We start from the raw sequence: 8,062 nt of genomic DNA on the forward strand, positions 1-8,062 counted from the left end.
GGAAACGCTGGGGAATCAGGATAACCTGCCGTGGCACGCACAGCAGGCCCGTGGCAAGACATGTGTCACCCGCTCCCCGTGCGGAGAGATGGAAGCCTGCCTTCGAAGGAGACATGAGGGGACAACTAGGGCAGGCGCGCATGCTCCACTCTGAGGAAGGAGTTGGGCAGAAGACCGGCCTGTCCTGTGCCTCTGGTCCCAAAGGGAAAGCATCTCCTTGGCCACCTGTCCCAAGGGCAGACTTGGGCTTGCCACCAGGTTCCAAACCCAGAACTCGCAGAAAAAACCCCATGGAGAAATGGGCAGTCAGATGCCACCTTCCACCAAGATGTTGCAGCATGGTGGGTGGCAGGGGGTGTGCCTGGGCAGGAGTGGAGACAGTCCCCCACAGTTCCCCATCCCAGTGCCCGGGCCAATTGCAGGGATCCTTTCACCTCCTCTCTCCTGTGGTGAAAGCACTGGCCTAGACCCCGTGTCTGCCTGAGCGCCGGAGCAAAAGGCAAAGCCTTACCTACGCCAGGAGATGGTAATAGGCATAGAGTGCCATGCTAGGCCACGGAGGCTGCTGCAGGGTTGTGACTGTGTCTGCTTAGTTCGGCTTAGCAAGGTGAACCCCGGGCGCGAACTTGGAGCCCGGGAAAGAAAGGCCCAAGAGGCACCAGCTCTCCCGGGGCTCTTCCCTAGTCTCCACAGCACGGTGTAATAATCCCACGTGGAGCGAAATCCTCTTTGCCTGGGCATCTCCCCTGGGAAAGCACAGCATTCGTTGGGAAACCAGGGTTGGGTTTGGGGATGCTGCTGCTTGCCTGAGTTAGTTTCCGTAGCACTGTGGAAGATACCCGCATGGAGCGAAATACTCTTTGCCCTAGCTTCCCCTCTGCCTGAGAGAGAAGCATGGTTGCACACGTCTGTCACTACGCTCCCCAGGAGCAAGTCTGGGGAAGGCACAGCACGCCGCCGCCGGGGTAGAGAAGGAGCCGTTGGCCTTGGGGTTTGGAAAATTGAACAGCCACAAGCAGAAAAATGAAATTGGACCATTTCCTTACTCCATACATTAAAATAGTCTGGAAATGGATGAAGAAGCATAATGTGAGAAAGGAATCCATCATAGTCCTTGAGGAGAGAACAGGTAGCAACCTCTTTGACCTCAGCAGCAGCAACTTCTTCCTAGGAACATCGCCAAAGGCAAGGGAAGCAAGGGCAAGAATGAACTATTGGGATTTCATCAGATCAAAAAGCTTTTGCACTGCAAAGGAAACAGTTAACAAAGCCAAAAGATGACTGTCAGAAGTTATCTGGGAGAAGATATTTGCAAATGACATACCAGATAAAGGGCCAGTATCCAAAATCTATAAAGAGCTTATCAAACTCAACACCCTAAGAACAAATAATCCAATGAAGAAATGGGCAGAGGACATGAACAGACATTTCTGCAAGAATACATCCAAATGGCCAACAGACACATGAAAAAATGCTCCACCTCACTCGGCATCAGGGAAATACAAATCAAAACCAGAATGAGATACCACCTCACACCGTTCAGAATGGCTAAAATGAACAAGTCAGTCAATGACAGATGCTGGCGAGGATGTGGAGAAAGGGCAACCCTCCTAACACTGTACGTGGGAATGCAAGCTGGTGCAACCACTCTGGAAAACAGCGTGGACGTGCCTCAAAAAGCTGAAAATAGAACTACCCTATGACCCAGTGCTTGTAGTACTGGGTATATACCCTACAGATACAAACGTGGCATTCTGAAGGGGCACATGCACCCAAATGTTTATAGCAGCAATGTCCACAATACTTAAACTATGGAAAGAACCTAAATGTCCTTCAACAGATGAATCAATAAATAAGATGTGGTATATATGTACAATGGAATGCTATGCAGCCATCAAAAGAAATGAAATCCTGCTATTTGTGATGACGTGGATGGAACTAGAGGGTATTATGCTTGGCGAAATAAATCAATCTGAGAAAGACAACTATCATATGATCTCCCTGATATGATGAAGTGGAGATGCAACATAGGCGGTTTCGGGCGTACGAAAAGAAAAATAAAAGAAGATGGGATTGGGAGGGAGACAAACCATAAAAGACTGAATCTCACAAAACAGACTGAGGGTTGCTGGGGGGAGGTGTGTTGGGAGAGGATGGTGGGGGTATGGACATTGGGGAGGGCAGGTGCTATGGTGAGTGATGGTGAGTGCTGTGAAATGTGTAAACCTGGTGATTCACAGACCTGTACCCCTAGGGATAAAAACACATTATATGTTTATAAAAAATTTTTAAAAATAATTTAAAAAATCCATTAAAGAAAAAAGCACATATTGCTAGCCCGGAGCTAATCTCATATTCAATTAAAAACGTTTGAAAGTTTTCCCCTTAAAGATCAGAAAAAAGACAAGTGTGTCCACTTTCACTACTCTCATTTGACATAGTACTGGATGTCCTAGCCAGAGAAACAAGGAACACAAAGAAATAAGAGACTCCAAAAAAAAAAAAAAAAAAAAGGAAGTAAAATTTTCTTTTTTTGGATAACATGAACTTACATATTAAAAAATCCTAAAAACTTCACAAAAAAATTTGAATAAACAAATTTAGTAAAGCTGCCAAATACAAGATCAATATATAAAAGACAAGAATTTTGTTTTGTTTCATTTTTTTTAATATGGAATGCTTCCCAGTTTTTCATGTCATCCTTGTTCAGTGATCACGCTAATCTTCTCTGCATCATTCCGATTTTAGTATATGTGCTGCCAAAGTAAGCACAAGACAGGAGCATTTTCACACTCTAATGATGAACTATCTGAAAAAATAAAGAAAACAATCTAATTCACAATAGCATCAAAACTAATAAAATACTTAGGAATAGATTTAACTAAGAAGATGAAAGATCTGTACTCCATAAACTATGACATTGATAAAGAAATTGAAGGAGACACAAATGGAAAGATAGCTCATATTTATGAATGGTAAGAATTAACATTGTTAAAATGTCCATACTACCGAAAACCATCTGTAAATCCAATTCCTATCAAAAATCCAATGTTAGGGGCGCCTGGGTGGCTCAGTGGGTTAAGCCGCTGCCTTCGGCTCAGGTCATGATCCCAGGGTCCTGGGATCGAGCCCCGCATCAGGCTCTCTGCTCAACCGGAAGCCTGCTTCCTCTTCTCTCTCTGCCTGCCTCTCTGCCTGCTTGTCATCTCTCTCTGTCAAATAAATAAATTAAAAATCTTTAAAAAAATCCAATATTATTTTTTTACAGAAGTAAGTAAAGAATCCTAAAATTTATATGAGACCATAAAAGACAACAAATAATCAAAGCAGTTCTGAGAAAGAATGAAGAAGGGAAATTACACTTCTTGATTTGAAACTATACTACAAAGCCCTCATGCTCAAAACAATAAAGTATACTGGCATAAAAACAGACCAATAAACAAGTAGAACAGAATTGAGAGTCCAGAAATAAATCAGTCACCTAATATTTCACAGGGGCCAACATATGTAATGGGTAAAGATAGTCTGTTCAATAAATGATATTTAAAACTGAATAGTCACATAAACAGTATGAAACTGGAACCTTATATCACTCATAAGTCTTAACTTGAAATAGATTAAAGACTTAAAGGTGATGTATGAAACTAAATTTCCTAAAGGAAAACATAGGAAAAATTCTCCTTGACATTGGTCTTGCCAATAGTTTTTGGATACCAGACCAAAAACACAAGCAAAAAAAGAAAAAAATAAATAAATGGTATTACATCAAACTAAAGTTTCTGCATTGCCAAGAAAAAGAGAGAATGAAAACACAATCCACAGACTGTAAGAAAATACTTACAAATCTTATATCTGAAAAGAGGTTAATAACCAACAGATACAAATAGAAAAATATATATAACTAAAAAAATAGCAAAAGGATCTCAATAGACTTTTTTTTTTTCAAAAAAGTTATATAAATGACCAACAGGAGCATTAAAAAGTGCTCAACGTAAAAAACTCAGGGCAAAGTCCTTATGTTGTTGTTGTTGTTGTTTACCTCTGAAAAACACAGCAAGATATTAGAATATATACTACCAAAAAATTGAAACTTACAAATTTTGGTAAATTTGGGGGAAAATGGGGAACTTATGCACTGTAATAGGGATATAAATTTGTATGGAAAACAGTATGGAGATGATTCATATTATTAAAAGTAAAATTACCATATGATTCAGTAATCCCACTTCTAGGTATCTATCTAAAGGAAACGAAGTCACTGTTCAAAGACATATCTGCACTCTTATGTTTATTATAAAATTATTAACTCTAAGCAAGAGATGGAAATAACTTCAGTATCCATTAATGGATGAATGAATAAAATAAGTATGGTAAATATATTCTATAGAATACTACTCTACCATGAAAAATTAAGAAATACTGCCATTTACAGCAGCATGGATGGATCTTGAAGGTATTATACTAAGTGAAATATTTCAAAGATTTTATATATTTTTTAATTTATGTATTATGATATCCCTTACATAGAGAATCTGAGGAAAAGGAAAACTAATGGAAACTTAGAGTTGAGTCAACAAAGGGTGAACCTGGGGTGGAGTAAGGTGGTCAAAGGGTGCAAACTTGCAACTATAATATGAAAAAGTTCTGGGGATCTAATGTACAGCATGATGATCATAGTTAATAAAATATACATACTTTTTTTTATTGTGCTTCCCTTTATTAAACTTTGCATATATCACATTCTTACAAGTTGAAAGTTTATAGCAATCTTGTATAAAAGAGGTCTGCTGCCACCATTTTTCTAACAACATTTGTTCATTTTGTGTCTCTCTGTCACATGTTGGTAATTCTTGCAATATTTCAAGTTTTTTCATTATTATTGTATTTGTTTTGGTGATCTGTGATCAGTAATTATGACCCACTGAAAACTCAGAACTAGTTTACTTAAGGTATATACATTGTTTTTCTTTAAAAACACAATGCTTTTGAACAGTACAGTATAGTGTTTATTTTTTATATGCACTGGGAAACATAATTTTTTATATGCACTGGGAAACCAAAAAATAATAATAATAATTTGACTTAGTTTATTGAGAGAATCACTTTATTGAGGCAGTCTGGAACAAAACCCACAAGACCTCTGAAGTTTATCTCTACTATACTATATACATAAAAGTTGCTAAGAGAGTAGATCTTAAAATTCCTTACGATACATGCATGAAAAACAGTGGCAACTATACGAGATAGTAGATGTATTAACATTTTTATGTAGATTATATTGCAATAAAAATGTATACCAATTTATCAAATTGTACAAAATTTACACAATGTTAAAAGTTTGCAATGTTATAAGAAATCATTTCTTAAATTTACAAATATGTCGATTTTTTTCAATAAAGCTGGAAAAAACTTTTTGTAGAATTAATCTATTTTTCAAAAAAGGAAGTAAGGAAGTAGAAACTGCAACTAACTCTGAAATAATAGAATATAAAATCCATTTTCGTTATATATACTGTGACAAAAACTATTACTTAGTTTACAATGGAGGAGTACTTATGAAGCATGAAGGATGGTCTATAAATAAGGCTGAAAGAGCTCAGTTTTAGGTTTAAATTTAAAATCTTCTTTTGAAATACTAAACTGACCACCCAGTTTTCCAAACATCCATGAATTTATTTCATACAACTCTATAATCTAGTTTCATAAGAAAGCAGCATGCATATTTTGAATAAGACAGACTTGCTTAAGTTTCTTTATGTTCAACAGTAAAGGATACCTCCCTAAAAATAAATAGAAGAAAAATCAGCATATTTATTATTATAATTATTATTCATAATGAGATTCATATTGAATTAGGGAATATATATCCTCAGAGGGGGTAAAGTAAAATGAAATTTATTTTGGTAAATGTGTCTATGAATAGCCAATACAATGCCTCAATATAAATGAATATTACCATTTTGAACAATTTAATTACTATTACTAGAATTATTATAAGTATAAAAATAGCTATTATTTTAGCATGGAATAGGAGACTCTCATGCTCCATGCTTCATCACATCCACACGACAATGCTGCATAATAAGTATTATCATCACCATTTCATGGGTGAAAAAACTGAGGCTAACACATTTAGATAACTGGTTTATGATTACATGGCTAGTAAAGATGCATCACACTAATTTAGGCTTTATGATTTCAGAATTGTACTCTTTCCACTGCACATTCTATTACTCTGTAAATACTTGGCCTGTTTTCATTTGGTTCTTTAATTTTATTCATGTGGTGATGGCTTAAAGCTTCATTTAAAGGAAGCTTAAAAATTTCATTTAATTAAAAGCTCCCAAGAATTAAAAATGTCATGGATCTAATGTAGACATGGATATCATTAGTTAATGGGTAACTATATATTTTCCACTCTAGTGAGATAACAATCAGAGTATTTTTCTAAGTTTTAGTCTCTCAGTGTTAAAAAGGACTTTGTTAAAATAGAAATATTTAGACAAAGGTGATCAAAAGTCTGGATCAGGTCACCTTAAGATAAATATTAGGAAACTGAGGAAACAAATGGAGATTTGCACACTGAGCTATGATATAATGAATGGTTTCAAGTATTTAGTAGAGTATAGAAAAGCCCTTTAAAGCCTGGTCTTAGCCTAGCATTGCAGCTTCTGGGATATCTGTCTATCTATCATCTATCTATCTAGATATAAATGTGAAAACTTTTTTAACTTAAAGATTTTGAGAAATAGAACATAATCAGCACCATAGAAGATCTGTTTATGATAACAACCTAGCCCCTCCTCCCAGTTTGTTAATATTCTCTCTTATTTAATGTAACAGTGTGCAAATAGACCACTACTGATCTGCCGTTATGAATGAAATAGCTATAATCATCTGTTTGCATATCCTGGTGAAAATATTCATTGAGTTCCATGTTGTATTTCTAGGAATGGACCAAATTTTTATTTTTATTTTTAAGTTTTCTAAATATTGTCCAACTTACCTCAAATGTTTTTATTAGGGGCACTTTCATTCTTTCACATTCTTGCAAGGCAATTTTACTGTTGCCCAATATGGTAAGTGTGTAATAGTATCTCATTTTAGGTTTTAATTTATTTTTAATTTAATTTAATTTAATTCCAGATTCATAATAAAGATAAACAGTTTTTATATATGAGTGGCCATTTGGATTACCCTTTCTGTAAAGTACATGCTCAAATCTTTTGATATCTTAACATTGTGTCATACTGACTTCTTTAATAGTAGATTTTCTGAATGAACTTTTAGCTGTGTAGGTCTTCTCTATTTTATTTTGAACTTGTTTTCATTTCAAAATCTTTGTATTTATTTTCATAATCTGCTTTTATTTTGCTTTGTCTATTATCTATCTATTTATCTATCTATCTATTTGCAAGCAAGAGAGAGCGAGCAAGTGAGAGCGCAGGGAGGGATAGAAAAAGAAGGGAAAAGAATCTTAAGCAGGCTCCAGGCTCAGCACAGAGCCCAACTCTGGGCTCTATTTCACAACCCTGACATCATGACCTGAGCCAAATTGAAAGAGATAAAATAAAATTAAAGTGTTAAAAAAAAAGGAAAAAGAATTGGAGGTTTAATTAAGTGAGCCACCCAGGCACCCCTGTGGTATCTTAAATTAGCTGTCATATTTTTAAAGTTCTAGAGTATCCATTTGTTCATTTATAAAACCTTTCTCAATATCATTTTTAGTTTCCGTTTTTTGTTCAATTTGCTTCCCCTCTCATTTCTTTGAGCAGAGTAATCAAGCCATTTTACAATCTTTATTGATCATTTTAACATCATACTTAATCCCATTTTGTCTATCAAATCTTGTTAATGGTTTTTCTTTGTGTGCTTTGTTACATTTTGCTATGTTCAAGACATTATATTTGAAACTCTTATTGAGTAGGGATAATTAAGAGCTATAGTAATGGTATGGTCCCCCTTGGCAGGATTTTCTCTTATATCTGAGACTCTACAAGACAATCATACTCCAAATTCAGTGATTGGCTTTCTCAGTTTACACAGAAGGCAAGGTAGGCTA

At 35.9% G+C, this 8,062-nt stretch overlaps 1 non-coding gene across 1 annotated transcript; it reads right to left on the reverse strand.

Moving 5' to 3' along the window:
- Positions 1-2,665: 2,665 nt before the first annotated feature.
- Positions 2,666-2,772, reverse strand: LOC131840018 (U6 spliceosomal RNA). Its single transcript, XR_009357138.1, has one exon. It is a non-coding gene; the product is annotated as a U6 spliceosomal RNA (small nuclear RNA).
- Positions 2,773-8,062: the final 5,290 nt, after the last annotated feature.

This window comes from Mustela lutreola, chromosome 8 (genome assembly GCF_030435805.1).
Source record: "Mustela lutreola isolate mMusLut2 chromosome 8, mMusLut2.pri, whole genome shotgun sequence".
NCBI lineage: Eukaryota > Metazoa > Chordata > Mammalia > Carnivora > Mustelidae > Mustela > Mustela lutreola.